Below are 17470 nucleotides of genomic sequence, written 5' to 3'. Positions count from 1 at the left end.
ATGTGTGCTATTGCTCGTATTCTAAATATACCAATAATAACAAACCACATGGTTAATTTGAATTTGTAAAGTCACGCTTTCAAAGAATTCTAAGTATTTTCATAAATATATACTTCAGATTTCCTCATAAATCCTGTGAGAAATAGAGGTAGACATGATTATTTGCATTTGATAATTGGGAATACGAGATCAAGCTTATGTCAAAAAGATCTGGAACTTAAACCTAGATTTACATAGAGCCAGGCCATTTGTACTTCATCAGATACCTGTCAGTATAGATATATTTACTTTAGGATAAATGTTAATTAAATTGCAGAAGAATGGAAACAAGTGTTACATTTCGAATTTCTCACCTCGGCAAAGGTTTAAAGCTTTAAAACTCAACATTTAATGTTTCTTAATGTCTTAACAATGGTCTCTGAGATACCAAATTTTATGAAAGCTAGTTCTGTTGGTTACTAGAAATTCTGACACATTTTTATAGCTCTATATTATAAAATGTATTACACTGAGTAATTATAAATTATACGCAGGAAGTAAATATACATTTTGTTGTTATTTTCTGAAATTAAAAACTTACAGCTATGATTCATGGCAAGTATGTTTTTCTTTTGGAATTTATTTTGTTTTTTACAATAAAATTAAGTAGTTTTTTATTACGTTTTTCATATAATAGGCAACATTGATTTTTAAAAATTTATTTTTTGCTATACTTTATTTTTCTTGAATATTTATATTTATGCTTTTTGTTTCTATCCACACTGGTCTTTTTCTATTAATTTTTCAACTTTAATTTTTGTTCAGGGGTACATGTGCAGGTTTGTTACATGGGTAACAAATTGCAGGTCACTGGGTTTGGTATACAGATAATTTTGTCACCCAGGTATTGAGTGTAGTTACCTGATAGGTAGTTTTCAAACCTCACCTTCCTCTCATTCTCCACCTCAAGTAGGCTTGACTTTGTACGATGGAAATATTTTACATCTCACACAAAGGAGGCACTGGTACTTACAAATTTATGAAAATTACTAGAACTGTTAAGATTGAGGTGAAAAATTTGTACAGCTTTCCACAGTTTCAAAGAGGTAGTAATAGATACTTGACCTCTTAGTGATATCAAATGTTGTTTCTTCCAAGTTTTTTTCAGACCTGGTTTGATGTAAGCATTCATCAGGAGAAGTTCTAGGGTTTCTTTGCTATCTTTATTCTCAGCAGCAAGATGCAATGTAGTTCAGAGGCCTTTTGTTTGGGCATTCACATCTGCATTATGTGGAAGGAAGAAAGAAGCCACTCTGGTGTTATTCCACTTACAAGCATTGTGCAGGGTTATCCAGCGATCCACAGTCACTGTATGAACATCTGCCCCTGTGCAGTCATCTCATGGATGATATCTAAGTGTCCACTGTAGACTGCTTGATGAAGAAGGTTATACTCATCTTTGTCCCAAGTGTTCACGATTGGCTTTTTCAGAAAGTAGTTTTCACATTATAGTAAGCTTAGAAACATGCCTTCAGTTCATGATTTTCAGTTTTTTCTATGGATGTCTGATGGGTTATGGAGTGCTCTTGGGTTAAAAAGTAGACTTTTTTTCAGTAGCCCAAATCGCCAATTTACTTGAATCTTTTCACATTTTTTTTCCTTGCAGTTGATATCGCTATTCGTTTTTTCTTCATCTTGGTCCTCATCTTCATCAGAATTGCCTATTCAGAGACTTTGAATACCAGTGGGAGTAAGGTATCCTTGTGTTTCTTTCTTTCTTTTTTTTTTTTTAAATTGTACTTTAAGTTCTGGAGTACATGTGCAGATCTTGCAGGATTGTTGCATAGGTACACACATGCCATGGTGGTCTGCTGTCTCCATCCCCCTGTCACCTACATCAGGAATTTCTCCCAATGTTATCCCTCCCCAACTTCCCCACCCCCTGCTGTCCCTCCCCTGCCACCCCACTCCCCAACAGACCCCAGTGGGTGATGTTCCCTTCCCTGTGCCCATGTGTTCTCATTGTTCAACACCCGTCTATGAGAAAATGCGGCATTTGGTTTTCTGTTCTTGTGTTAGATGGTTTCCAGACTCATCCATGTCCTACAAAGGACATGAACTGGTCATTTTTTATGGCTGCATAGTATTCCATGATGTATATGTGCCACATTTTCTTTGTCCATTCTATCATTGATGGGCATTTGGGTTGGTTCCAGGTCTTTGCTATTGTAAACAGTGCCACAATGAACATATGTGTGTATGTGTCTTTATAATAGAACAATTTATAATCTTTTGGGTATATACCCAGTAATGGGATTGCTGGATCAAATGGAATTTCTATTTCTAGAACCTTGAGGAATTGCCACACTGTCTTCCACAATGGTTGAACTGATTTACACTCTCACCAACAGTGTAAAAGTGTTCCTATTTCTCCACATCCGTCTCCAGCATCAGTTGTCTCCAGATTATTTAATGATCGCCATTCTAACTGGCGTGAGTTGGTATCTCAATGTGGTTTTGATTTGCATTTCTCTAATGACCAGTGATGATGAGCATTTTTTCATATGTTTGTTGGCTGCATAAATGTCTTCTTTTGAAAACTGTCTGTTCATATCTTTTGCCCACTTTTGAAATGTGTTTGTTTTTTTCTTGTAGATCTGCTTTAGTTCTTTGTAGATTCTGGATATTAGGCTTTTGTGAAATGGGTAGACTGCAAAAATTTTTTCCCATTCTCTTGGTTGCTGGTTCACTCTGATGATTGTTTCTTTTGCTTAATTAGTTTAATTAGATCCCATTTGTCTATTTTGGCTTTTGTTGCCAATGCTTTTAGTGCTTTAGTCATGAAGTTCCTGCCTATGCCTGTGTCCTGAATGGTTTTCCCTAGGTTTTCTTCTAGAGTTTTTATGGTGTTAGGTCTTATGTTTCCATCTTTAATCCATCTGGAGTTAATTTTAGTGTAAGGTGTAAAGAAAACTTCAGGCCAATATCCATGATGGACATTGATGCAAAAACCTTCAATAAAATACTGGCAAACTGAATGCAACAGCACATCAAAAAGCTTATCCATCACAATCAAGTAGGCTTCATCCTGGGGATGCAAGGCTGATTCAACATACGCAAATCTATAAACGTAATTCATCACATATACAGAACCAAAGACAAAAACCACATGATTATCTCAATAGATGCAGAGATGGCCTTTGACAAAATTCGACAGCCCTTTATGCTAAAAACTCTCAATAAACTAGGTTTTGATGGAACGTATCTTAAAATAATAAAAGCTATTTAGGACAGACCCACAGCCAATATCATAGTGAGTGGGCAAAAACTGGAAGCATTCCCTATCCTTGTGTTTCTAACAATTCAATTTGATTAAGGTATTCAAAAAAGTCCAAGGAATTCTCTTGTTCTGGTTTTCCATCATCATTCACTTCCTTTATCCAGTTTTACTACTACTATAAATAAAAAGTACTTCAAATGCCAGGGTATAAATAGTATAAGTAATATTTCTAGAGATGTGTTACATCTACTTTACTTTATTCATCAAGATTTGATGATATTCCTGGTATTCTATCAGTAATTAATAGGATGTCTTTCCTAAATTAAAGGGCATATTCCATTTTGGGAGAGATGTGAACCATGTTAATTTCTCACAAACAACTCAGTGACAGGTGGGGCTGTAAACTGCATTTTACAGGTGTATTAGTCTGTTTTCACACAGCTGATAAAGACATACCTGAGACTGGGAAGAAAAAGAGGTTTAATGGACTTGGGCTGGGGATGCCTCACAGTCATGACAGAAGGCAAGGAGGAGCAAGTCACATCTTACATGAATGGCAGCAGGCAAAGAGAGAACTTGTGCAGGGAAACTTCTGTTTTTGAAATTATCAGATCTTGTGAGACTTATTCACTGTCATGAGAACAGCATGGGAAAGACCCATCCCCATGATTCATACGTGGGAGTTATGGGAACTACAAGATGATATGTGGGTTAGGACACAGAGCCAAACCATATCAACAGGTGAAGTTACCTTAAAACAACTTGCCCTAAATCAAGGACCCTTCAATGAAACTGAAAGGCCAGATATTCTGATTCAAAGGTTACACATTATTTTTCACTGCACAACATTTTACTGCTCTAAGCACAAAGCAATAGAGATGTGCTGAACCCAAGGATCCAGGGGCAACAGTAAGGGGAAGTAGATAATAAAAACCGGTAAACTAGAGGGTCTTGTGAGTGGGAGTAAGGGAGAAGGGCATCCAGTTCCAGCCTTGTGCCACTAGCTGGTCATTCATAGGCCTAGGAGTTCTGCCTGCAGCCTTCCTAACAGCCAAGAGTGGAAAAACCACTTTCACCAAACCTGATGGGGTCTGACCTGCAGGGCTTGGCCTGAGTTGGACAGGTCACTTGCCTCTACAGATCTAGGAGTTCTTAGATGGTGAGAGTCTAACAGGAAGTGAGGCCCCGATTTTTAACATTTCTACAATGTTTGTAAATAAACAGTGAGATGATTATTTCTCTTTAGTAGACTTGATTGTTTACTACCATGTCAAAATAGCTTTCATTTTTCAGTGTTTCAAGGTTATAGAAAATGGATTTTTGCAGTTATTGCTGCCATAGAATGCTCTTAAAACAGTTTTTATGAACCTGAAGAAAATGACCTCTGACACATACCATTTTGTTTGGAAAAGTTTGTGCTTATTTATATGTATACAGTAACTTAAGCTAATTATAACCGCATGTATTTGATTTAAAGCCATGTTTGGAATTGTCATATTGAAATAAAACAGTAATATAGATAGGATGTTTTTGACCTCCAAGAAAAATTTTAGAAACCTGTCTCTCAAAATTTATTAAATGGATAATAAACATCTTGAAAAAGGGGCTATTCAAATGGTATATTTTTGTATTTTGGGAAAGAGGAGCAGTTGTCCCCTTGTTCTGGCTTGGCTTTATGGCCAACATTTTCTTACATTTTTGTAGTCACCAGATTGAACAGACTTATTTGAGTTATTAAACTGTAATGAGCTAAAGAATAGATTTTCTGAAGTTTCATACGTTCTTGCTGAGTGTTGTGAGCAAAGTAAACTGAAAGCAGCAACACGAAGAGGAAAGCATATTTAAGATGGAAATTGAATGATCATTAAGGACCTATAAAATGTGGGGCCTTTTCATGCAATTTTATTTAAGTCTGAAAATCACCCTGAGAATTATATGTTATCATGATTTTGCAATTGAGAAGAAAACTGAGGTTCAAGAAGTTTAATTACCTTGCCTAGAATACCTGCTTGGATTTGCAACCAGGTCTGTTTTGTTCCACAATCATCCAACAAATATTTCTTGACACCAAGCTAGGCTTTGAGAAAGACAAAGAAGGAATATTGTGTTGAAAATGTCTTACTGTGCTTTAAACATCGTCTGTCGGAATATAGTCATTCCATCAAATTCTCAATTTTTTTAGACAGCAAAGGTGAGTTGTTATGTGCTGGTTGAAGATATCTATAAGAAACATAAAAACTTTGAAAAACTTATTTACATTTTAACGGGATTGACCTTAAGAGTCAAATGGCTGGTCTGGGCGCGGTGGCTCACGCCTGTAATCCCAGCACTTTGGGAGGCCAAAGCGGGTGGATCATGAGGTCAAGAGATGGAGACTATCCTGGTCAACATGGTGAAACCCCATCTCTACTAAAAATACAAAAAATTAGCTGGGCACGGTGGCACGTGCCTGTAGTCCCAGCTACTGAGGAGGCTGAGGCAGGAAAATTGCCTGAACCCAGGAGGCGGAGGTTGCGGTGAGCCGAGATCGCGCCATTGCACTCCAGCCTGGGTAACAAGAGCGAAACTCCGTCTCAAAAAAAAAAAAGAGTCAAATGACTGGATCCACTCAGTAGCATAGAAATGCATATAACAGAAAAAGGCTCTTGGGGCTGGAAGTGGTGGCTCACATTTGTAATCTCAGCCCACTGGAAGGCTGAGGCAGGAGGAACACTTGAGCTCTGGGGTTTGAGGTTACAATAAGCTATGATTGTGCCATTGCACTCCAGCCTGAGTGACAGAGCTAGATCCTGTCTCAAAACAAAAGGTTTCTGGATCCGAGGAGGGTAGGAGGGTGATGGTGGTCGTGGTGGTGAGGTTGAAAGGGGTGAGGTGAAAAGGCTAAGAAGAAAAATATCCCAGTTGTAGGAAAATCCTAAGAATGCTCCCAAATTGAGTAGGAGTTAGCACCAGGAGCTAGGGGAGAGAGTGCTAAGTTTGTTGTACTTAGGAAAGGCACAATGAAAGGTAATTGCAGACAATAGAGGACACTCAAGAAGTGAACAGTGGTGGCTTCTTCCAGTCTGGGAGGTATGGGGAACAGGAGCCGGGCCACAAAAGAGAATGTCAGCACCAACCATGCAAAGCATCCCTCTACTTTTAATCCCCCTATTTCACTCATTTCTCTTCATCTTGTTATCCTTGTGACCTCATTTCATACCACTCTCCACCTTGCTCACTCTTCTTATTGCTTTTCCTTAAACATGCTAGATTCTCTCCTATTTTAAGTCCTTTGCTGTGACTGTTCCTTCTTTCTGAAATGCTCTCCCAATGATCTTCACCAGACTAATTCGTTTACCTTTTCCATGTGTCTACTCAGCTCTTACCTTCTCAGTAAGGCCTATCATGCCCATCCTATTTAATACAGCAAACTGCTCCTTCACCCTCCGGCGTGCCTTACCCTACTCTATTTACTTTCAAAATTCATGGTGGTTACCACTTTCTGACATATTACAGTGTATTATATGCTTATATATTATGTTTATTTTCTTCTAAGCATAAGCTCATGTGGCAGGCATTTGTGTTTTATTCCCTGATATGTTTTGTTACCCTAGAATAGTGCTCTAGGCAAGCCAGCCCAAGTTAATGCCAATCAAAAATGTCACCTGTGAGCCTGTACTTGTATCTTTAAGCTAGTCTAATATACATCACATAAATAAAATGAAAAAGCAGTAGTCCTTAGGCACCTATTGCTAGTCTTTAGCTCACCACTACCCGTCTTTACTATTATAGGGTCTAAGTCTTGTATATTAACCCCCTACTCCCTGCCCAGCCACCACCACCAAGTGTCTTATATACTCACAAACAAGTTTGGTCTAAGTCTTGTATATTAACCCCCTACTCCCTGCCCAGCCACCACCACCAAGTGTCTTATATACTCACAAACAAGTTATATACTGCAGGGGTTCAACCATTTTCTCTTTCTTTCCATTCTTCTTTTTCATTCCCTTATGCTAAATGGGTATGACTTCTTCAAGTTCTTCCATATCTTCTTGGCAAGGCTACTGCTCTCATGAGAATCACGTACTCTCCCTGTCACTTGGGCTTTTTCACTAAGTACCACCACTGAGTTGCTGGAGATTTGGCAATTGCACAGACATCTGTAAAAATAGGCAAGTATGTCTTTTTTGTGTAATTCTCTGCTGGAAGGGGACCCAGAAATATTTCTTTATTTGTGGAGTTTTGCCAAGGACAATGTCTTATTGAAAGAAACCATATAATTTATTAAATCATTCTTGCCTTCTAGCCGTTTAACATTTTTAAGAGCATCTATATACTAAGCATATTTATCAGCACCAGCCCAAGTGTTGTATATGCATTATTTTCTTTTTATCCTTGAAACAACCTTGAGAAACAAGGGTTATTCTCCTCAATTTAATAGATAAGGAATCCCAAGAGCAGAGAACTTAAATATTTGCCAAGTGTCACATAGGTAATAGCTATGTGGTAGGATTAAAAGCTAGAATAATTAAACCCTATAGAAGATGATGTGCCACTATATCTACTTTACCCTGCTGTCCATTTCTTCCTCCGGCTCATCTGACTGTAGGCTGGTAATTCAGGGAATTACTCTCTTCTGAGAGACTATGATTCCTCCAATTCCTACCAGCAGATCCTGAGCAATGACACAGTGATAGGGAGTTCCAATGGGCTAACCACTTGCTTCAACGTAGGGCTAATTCTGTGGTGCAACTTGTTCTGCAGAGTATTCCTGTGGGATCAAACTGAAACTATTCTCTAACTGAGCCACATTCTTCCCTCTCCTGACCTATACTGTTTCCTTCACTTTTCTTCTTTTGAGAGTACAGCTTAACTCATCTCAGGTTTTCCTAGGGAACCTGACTTAAACCAGACCCATAATCCAATTTTTTAACTACCATAGTAGACTGCCTTCTTTTTTTTTTTTAATAGGACCAAGAGGGTTTACTCAGTTCTTTCTTTCCTTACTATAAAGTGCCTCAATTGCTCATGTAAATGGAAAGTACAATAGAGTAAATCTCCATGATGAATGCATCTTGTGATAGGGTTTAGTTGTTCTTACACTATATTCTTTTCATGGACAGTATTCTAAAGTTGAACATAGATAAATATTTGTAATCAGTCTTGTGAACTGCTGGCCCAAGGATTTCTAGTGGAAATTTTAGACTGTATTCCTTTGGATGGAATTAAGTTTAATACTTCACATTTTTTTCTGATAGCAAAAATTGCATAATTAGAAAATTTTAATACTTTTTCATAACAGAATACCAGGTTCCATGAAAGAGCATATATTTTCTCTATTCCAGAGTATTATGGGTTTTACCTGTAGCTTTTTAGGAGCTCTTTAACTACTGGAAGTAATATGTAGTTTTTGTGAAACAAATTACATGTACATCCAAAGTTAAAAATATATACTCTATAGTAATAAGAATGTACTATGAAATGTCTGGGTAGAAATTGGAAACAGAAGAAGATTAAGAGACAAAATTATTTAGCAAGATGATATTCACAAAGAACTTTATTTTTCCAAGCGCACATTAATATTCTACCATTGGCTGACTGAAATGTACATCTTATCATTACAAATAACTTCTGTGTACTCAATCCACATGAGGCATTCCAGTGGAGGTCCTTGTTGATTAGATTGCTCATTTTTACTTCAAGGTCAGGGAAGCGGATAGAATTTGTAATGAATGGTATAATTGTTGAACATTTAAACAAACACAATCTATTTGGAGGTGAACAGTATGATTTACGTAATGGGAAATCATGCCAACCAATCAGGTTTGGTTTAATAAAATGATAAATAGCTATTTGAAAAAAAGAGAGGCACAATTAGATGTAACTTATTAACATTAGAAAAAATACCTTTGACAAAGTCTCCCTTTTCCCTGCTGTGCCACATCATCCCCACACACATCCCAACACACACATATCCCCCGCAGACTGTATCTTAAAAAGACACACTATAAGATCGGAGGGAATGCTTTGTTTTATCTAGAATTTGACTAAGAAATCAGGAATGAAGAGTTGGAACAGTTGATTTTTAAAAAAGAAAACTGATAGTTGGTTTCCTCAGTAAGAAGTGCTGACATTAATCTAAAATTTTTACAGATCAAGCACTTATATTAAATCCCTGAGTTCACAATTGTATTAAACAAGTGATTTTTATATGTGAAAAAAAATTAACAAAAAGATTGTAAAAGTCTGAGATGCCAGGAGAGAGAACAGAAGGAAGAGAATTGAACTTTGGTGTGGCTAAGTATAAGATAAGATGTATGGGTAAAAATAATTCAAATTTTAATTGTGGGGACATGATCTTATGAGAGTATAGACCTTCCCTACAGATTTTTGGAAGTTAAAAATGATGGCTCACATTTAAAACATTTTTAATTTTATCTTTATTGTGGTGAAACATATATAACAAAATTTGCCGTTATAACAATTTTAGTGGCATTAAGTATATTTCAGCTGCATTAAGTACATTCACAATATTGTACAGCCTTCACCATTATTCGTTTCCAGAACTTTTTCATCATGCCAAACAGAAACTTTGTATCCACTGAACAGTAACTCCCCATTCCCCTTTGCCCCTTATCCCCTGGTAGCCTCTACTCTCTCTGTCTCTATGAATTTGCCTATTAAAGGTACTCCTAAAAGTGGAATCCCACAATATTTGTCCTTTCATGTCTGATCTATGTCACTTAGCATAATATTTTCAAGGTTCATCCATGTTGTAGCATGTATCAGAACCTTATTCCTTTTTATGGCTGAATAATATTTCATTGTATGTATGTTTTCTTTTCTTTTTTCTTTTGGAGACAGGATCTTGCTCTGTTGGCCAAGCTATAGTGGCACTCTTGTAGCTCACTATAACTTAAACTCCTAGCCTTAGGCAACCCACCTGCCTTGGCCTTTCATAGCGCAGGAATTATAGATGTGAGCCACCATGCCTGGCTTATATGTTTTCTTTAAAAATAAGAAAGTGTATACTATCAGCCATGCACTATGTTAAGTATTTTATGGCCAATATCTCATTTAGTCCTCACAATAGCTAATAGAGTAGATAATACTATTATCTCCAATTTATAGATGAGAATACTTTGCCCTAGAAAGTTTAAATTACATGTTATAGTAAGTGGTAGAGATGGATTTAAACTAGATATGTTTATCTCTACTGTTAAATTACCAATCCTGAACTTCAAAAACTGTATGAGAGCAGGGCAAGATGGTAGAATAGAAACCTATGCCGTTCATCCCCCTCACTGGAACACCAAAATTTTAACAACTGTCTGCATACAGAAAAGCACCATCACAGGAACCAAAAATCAGGTGAACAATCACAGTACCTGATTTTAACTTCATATTGTGAAAAGAGGCACTGAAGAAGACAGTCCTGAATAGTTGATGCCACCCCTCCCTTAACCCCCAGCAGCAGCCAGTGTGGTGCAGGGAGAGAATTTGTGCACTTTGGGGAGGGAAGAACACAGTGCCTGGGGGACTTTACATTGAACTCAGTGCTGCCCCATCACAGCAGAGAATAAAGCCATGCTGGGCTCAGCCAGTGCCCGCACAGGCAGGAAGCATTTGAACTAGCCTTACCCAGAGGCGAATCACCATCCCGGTGGTTGGAATGTGAGTTTCTCGGCAAGCCTCGCCACTGTGGGCTGAAGTGCTCTGGGGTCTAGGTAAACTAGAAAGGCAGTCTAGGGCACAGGACTACAATTCCTAGGCAACTCCTAATGCTAGGCTGGGCTTAAAGCCAGTGAACTAGGGTGGCAGCTGACCTAGGGAGACACCAGCTGGTGCAGTTAAGGGAATGCTTGAGCCATCCCTCCCCCCCAACCCCAGCCTTAACTCCTGGATGATATTTCTTGATATTTCAAGGGAATCTGCTGCCTTGAAGGAAGGTCCTAATGCTGGTAGGATTCATCACCTGCTGACTAAAGAGCCCTTGGGCTCTGAATAACCACCAGTGATAACCAGGGAGGATGCCATGGGCCTTGGGGTGTGAGATGTGTTGGCTTCAGGGGTGACCCAGCACATTCTTGGCTGTGGTGGCAATGGCAAAAGATTTTCTGTTTGAGAAAAGCAGCAGGGAAGGTAAAGGGGACTTTATTTTGCACCCTAGGCAACACTTCAGCTACAGGAGGGCTACAGCAACAAGCAGGCTCTTGGGGTCCCTGAGTCCAAGCCTAGGGTCTTGGGCAGCATTTACAGACCTGTGCTGGGCCAGAAGAGGAGCCTGCTGACCTGGAGGAGAAGTCCCAGGCCTGGCAATATTCACCACAAGTTGGGTGAAGAGCCCTTGGGCTTTTAACATTGGTGGCAGCCTGTCAGAACGCCCTGGGGAGCAATGGTGCTAGTGGCCACAAGGAGAGGCTCCTCTGCCTATAGAAAGGGGAGAGAAGGGTGGGAACAACTTTGTATTATGGTTTGAGTGCCAGCTTAGTCACAGTAGAGTAAAACATTGCCAAGGTTTTTTGACTCCAATCCCTGGCACCCCAGTGACATCTCTGGACATGCTTACAGCCTGGGAGAACTCACCACCCTGAAGGGAAGGGCCTTGGGCAAGGTGCAGTGCTGTGCTGGCTTCAGGTCTGACCCTGCACAGTCCCAGTGGTGGTAGACACAAGGATGCTTATATCACTACACTCCCAGTTCCAGGTGGCTCAGCATAGAGAGAGATATTCCATTTGTTTGGGAGAAAGTAAGAGAAAGAACAAGTGTCTCTGCCTGGTAATCCAGACATTTCTTCCAGGTCTCCTCCAAGACCATCAACGTAGTACCTCTATGAGTCTACAAAAACCACAGCATTATTGGGTCTTGGGCCCAATTCCCTTAAAATACCTGGAAAGCCTTCACAAGAAGGACAGGCACAAACAAGTCCAGACAATGAGTACTACAATAAATATACCTAACTCTTCAATACCGAGATACCGACAAGCATCTACAAGCATCAACAACATTCAGAAAAACATGACCTCACCAAATGAACTAAATAAGGCACTAGAGACCAAACCTAGTGCCTTATTTATACATCTATAAGCATCAACAACATCCAGGAAGCATCTATAAGCATCAACCATCAATATCCAGAAAACATGTATAAACAACATCCCAGAAACATATAAACATCTATAAGCATCAACAACATTGAGGAAATCATGATCTCACTAAATGAACTAAATAAGGCACTAGGGACCAATCCTAGTGCCTAGAAACATACAGGTAACCTTCTAGTCAGAATTCAAAATGGCTGTTTAGAGGAAACTCAAAGAAATTCAAGATAACACTGAGAAGGAATTCAGAATTATATAGAGAAATGTAACAAAGAGATAGAAACAATTGAATCCAGAAGAAAATTTAGAGTTGAAGAATACTATTGACATGCTGAAGAATGCAGCAGAGTCTCTTAATAGCAGAAAGGATCAAGCAGAAGAATGAGTAAGCTTGAAGGCAGGTTATTTGAAAATACACACGGGAGACAAAAGAAAAATAGAATATAAAAAAACAAAACATGCCTATAGGATCTAGAATATAGTCTCAAAAGGACAAATCTGAGTTATTGGCCTCAAAGATAAGAAAGAGATACAAGTAGAAAGTTTATTCAAATAGATAATATCATGAAATTTCTGAAACCTAGAGGAACATATCAACATTCAAGTACAATACATTTATAGAGGCCAGGTGTCATGTCTCATGCCTATAATCCCAGCACTTTGAGAGGCTGAGGCAGGCAGATCACGACGTTAAGAAATTGAGACCATCCTGGCCAACGTGATGAAACCCCGTCTCTACTAAAAATACAAAAATTAGCTAGACGTCAGCATGCACCTGACGTTAAGAAATTGAGACCATCCTGGCCAACGTGGTGAAACCCCGTCTCTACTAAAAATACAAAAATTAGCTAGACGTCAGCATGCACCTGTAGTCCCAGCTACTTGGGAGTCTGAAACAGGAGAATCGCTTGAACCCAGGAGGCAGAGGCTGCAGTGAGCCGAGATCATGCCACTGCACTCCAGCCTGGTGACAGAGTGAGACTCCATCTCAAAAAAACCAAAAAAAGATGTTATAGAACACCAGACAGATTTAACCCAAAGAAGACTAGCTCAAGGCATTTGATAATCAAACTCCCAAAGCTCAAGGATTAAAAAAAAAAAAAAAAAAAGGGATCCTAAATACAGCAAGAGCAAAGAAATTACATGTAATGGACCTCCAATATGTTTGGCAGCAGACTTTTCAGTGGAAATCTTACAGGCCAGGAGGGCATGGCACAACATATTTAAAATGCTGAAGGAATAAAACTTTTACCCTAAATGGTATATCCAGTGAAAATATCCTTTAAGCATGAAGGAGAAATAAAGACCTTCCCAGACAAACACAAGGTGAAGGATATCATCAACACTAGACCTGTCCTACAAGAAATGCTAAAAGGAATTCTTCAGTCTGTAAAAAAAGGATGTTGATGAGCAAGAAGAAATCACTTAAAGGTACAAAACTCACTGGTAATAGCAAGCACACAGAAACACAAAGAACAGTATGACACTGTCATCGTGGTATGTAAACTTCTCTTGACTTATATAGAAACACTAAATGATGAATGAATAAAAAATAATGACAACTACTTTTTAAGGCCTATACAGTACAATAAGACATAAAGGAAACAACAAAAGATAAAAGGCAGGGGGACAAATTTAAAATGTAGACTTTTAATTTTTTTGTGTTTGTTTATGCAATCAGTGTTAAGTTGTCATCAGTTTAAAATAATGGGCAATGGGCTATAAGATAATATTGACAAGCCTTATGGTAACTTTAAATTGAAAAACAACAATACACACACACACACAAAGCAAGAAATTAAAGCATACTACTAGAGAAAATCACCTTCACTGAAAGGAAGACAGGAAGGAAGGAAAGAAGGAAGAGAAGACTGTAAAACAACTGGAAAACAAATAATGAAATGGCAGGAGTAAGTCCCTACATATCAACAATAATGTTGAATGTCAATGGACTGAACTCTCCAACCAGTAGACAGAGAGTGGCTGAAAAAAATAAGACCCAATAATCTATTGTCTACAAGAAACACTCTTCAGCTATAAAGATACATAATAGGCTGAAAATAAAGGGATGGAAAAAGATGTTCCATACCAATGGAAACCAAAATAGAGCAGGAGTAGCCATACTTATATCAGACAAAATAGATTTAAGACAAAAACTGTATGAAGAGACAAGATTATTATATAATGATAAAGGGGTTAATTCAGCAAGAGGATATAATGTTTGTAAATATATATGCACCCAACACTGGATCACCCAGCTATATAAAGCAAATATTATTAGAGCTAAAGAGAGAGATAGATATACTGCAATACAATAATAGAAGGAGACATCAACATTCCACTTTCAGCATTGGACAGATCTCCCAGACAGAAAATCAACAAAGAAACATTGTACTTGATTTGCACTGTAGAACAAATGGGCCAAACAGTTCATCCAATGTCTGCAGAATATCCATTTTTCTCTTCAGTACATGGATCATTCTTAAGGATAGACCATATGTTAGATCACAAAGCAAGCCTCAAAACACTGAAAAAAATTGAATTAATATCAAGCATCTTCTCTGACCACAATAGAACAAAACTAGAAATCAGTAACAAAAGGAATTTTGGACTATGCAAATACTTGGAAATTAAACAATATGCTCCTGAATGCCCAATGGTTCAATGAAGAAATTAAGGAAGTTGAAAAATTTATTGAAACAAATAATAATGGAAACACAACATACTGAAACCTATGGAATACACCAAAAGCAGTACTAAGAGGGAAATTTATAGCTAAAAGTGCCTACATAAAAAATGATGAAAAATTTAAGTAAATAACTCAATGATGCATCTTAAAGAACTAAAAAGCTAAAGCAAAGCAAACTTAAAATTAGAAGAAGAAAAGAAATAATAAGGAACAGGATAGAAATAAATGAACTTGAAATAAAACAATACAAAAAAATCAATGGAACAAAAGCTGGTTTATTGAAAAGATAAACAAAATTGACAAAACTTTAGCCAGACTAAGAAAAATAGAAGACTCACATAAAGTAAGAGATGAATAAATAAGAGATGTTACAGCTGATACCATAGAAATTCAATGATCATTACTGGCTGCTGTGAGCAACTATGTACCAATAAATTGGAAAATCTAGAAGAAATGGATAAATTCCTAGACACATACAGCCTACCAAGATTGAACCATGAAGAAATCCAGAACCTGAACAGACAAATAATAAGTAATGAGATGGATGACTTAATGAGAAGTCTCCTAGTAAGGAAAAGCCTGGGACCCAATAGCATCACTGCTGAAATCTACCAAACATTTAATGAACTAATACCAATCCTACTTAAACTGATCCAAAAAATACACAAAGAGGGAATATTTCCCAACTAATTCTGTAAGGCCAGTATTACCCTGAGACCAAAATCAGACAAATACACATTAAAAAAAAAAGAATACAGACAGATGTCCCTTATGAATGTTGCTGCTAAAATCCTCAGTAAAATACCAGTAACCAAATTCAACAATACATTAAAAGGTCACTTATCATGACCAAGTGGAATTTATCTCAGGGATGCAAGGATGGTTCAACATATGCAAATCATCAATCAATGTGATATATCATATTAACAGGATGAAGGACAAAAAGCATATGATCATTTCAATTGTTGCTGAAAAAGCATTTGATAAAATTCAACATCCCTTTATTACAAAAACTCTAAAACTTTATATAGAAAGAACATACTTCAACATAATAAAGGCCACATACAACAGACCCACAGCTAGTGTCAAAATGAATGGGAAAAAATTGAAAGCCTTTTCTCTTAGATCTGGAAGATGACAAGGATGCCCACTTCACCACTGTTACTCAAACTAGTACTGGAATTATATTGCCTTAGCTACAGCCATCAGGCAAAAAAAAGAAAGGGCATCCAAATTGGAAAGGAAGAAGTCAAATAATCCTTGTTTGTAGATAATATGATCTTATATTTGGAAAAACTTAAAAACTCCACCAAAAAACTATTACAACTGATAAACAAATTCAGTAAAATTGCAGGATATAAAATCGGCATACAAAAATCAGTAGCATTTCTATATGCCAAGAGTGAAGTCTGAAAAAGAATTTAAAATGTAATCCCATTTAAAAAAGCCACAAATAAAATACCTAGGAATTAACCAGAGGTTAAAGAGCTTTGCAATGAAAACTATAAAACATTGATGAAATTGAACAAGACAACAAAAAAATGGAAAGATATGCCATGTTTGTGTATTGGAAGAATCAATATTGTTAAAATATTCATATAACCCAAAGTGATCTACAGATTCAATGCAATCCCTGTCAAAATACTAATGGCATTCTTCCCAGAAATAGAAAAAAAAATCCTAAAATTTATATGGACTCACAAAAGATTCAAAATAGCCGAGGCTATCCTGAGCAAATAGAACAAAACTGGAGGAATCACATTACCTGACTTCAAATAAATTATACTACAGAGCTGTAATAACCCAAACAGCATGGTACTGTCATAAAAACAGACACATAGACCAGTGGAACAGAAAACCCAGAAAAGAGAAACCACAAACAAATCCACACACCTACAGTTAACTCATTTTTGACAAAAGTGCCAAGAACATACACTGGGAAAATACAGTCTGTTCAATAAATGGTATTGGGGAAACTGTATAAGCATATACAGAAGAATGAAACTAGACCCCTATCTCTTACCATATAAGAAATCAAATCAAAATGGATTAAAGACTTAAATCTAAGACCTTAAACTATGAAACTACTCCAAGAAAACATTGGGAGAATATCTCCAGGACATTGGTCTGGGCTAAAATTTCTTGAGCAATACCCCACAAGCATAGGCAACCAAAGCAAAAATGGACAAATGGGATCACATCAAGTTATAAGCCTTCTGTGGAGCAAAGGAAACAATCAACAAGGTGAAGAGACAATGAGATAGCCCACAGAATGAGAGAAAATATTTGCAAACTATTTATCTGACAAAAAAAATAATAGCCGGAATATGTATGGAGTTTATAGGAAAAAAGTCTAATAATCTGATTAAAAATGGGCAAAGATTTGAATAGACATTTCTCAAAAGAAGACATACAAATGGCAAACAGGCATATGAAAACGTG

The 17470-nt window shown here is 37.4% G+C and overlaps 1 pseudogene; it reads right to left on the bottom strand.

Annotated features, from left to right (window-relative positions):
- Positions 1-1037: 1037 nt before the first annotated feature.
- Positions 1038-10897, bottom strand: LOC105720419 (ankyrin repeat domain-containing protein 49-like; annotated as a pseudogene).
- Between the last annotated feature and the right edge of the window lie 6573 nt (positions 10898-17470).

The sequence above is a fragment of the Aotus nancymaae genome, unplaced genomic scaffold (genome assembly GCF_030222135.1).
Source record: "Aotus nancymaae isolate 86718 unplaced genomic scaffold, 86718_ANA_hifiasm-v0.15.2.pri h1tg000002l, whole genome shotgun sequence".
In the NCBI taxonomy this organism is placed as follows: domain Eukaryota; kingdom Metazoa; phylum Chordata; class Mammalia; order Primates; family Aotidae; genus Aotus; species Aotus nancymaae.
This window is presented reverse-complemented; position numbering and strand designations above follow the sequence as displayed.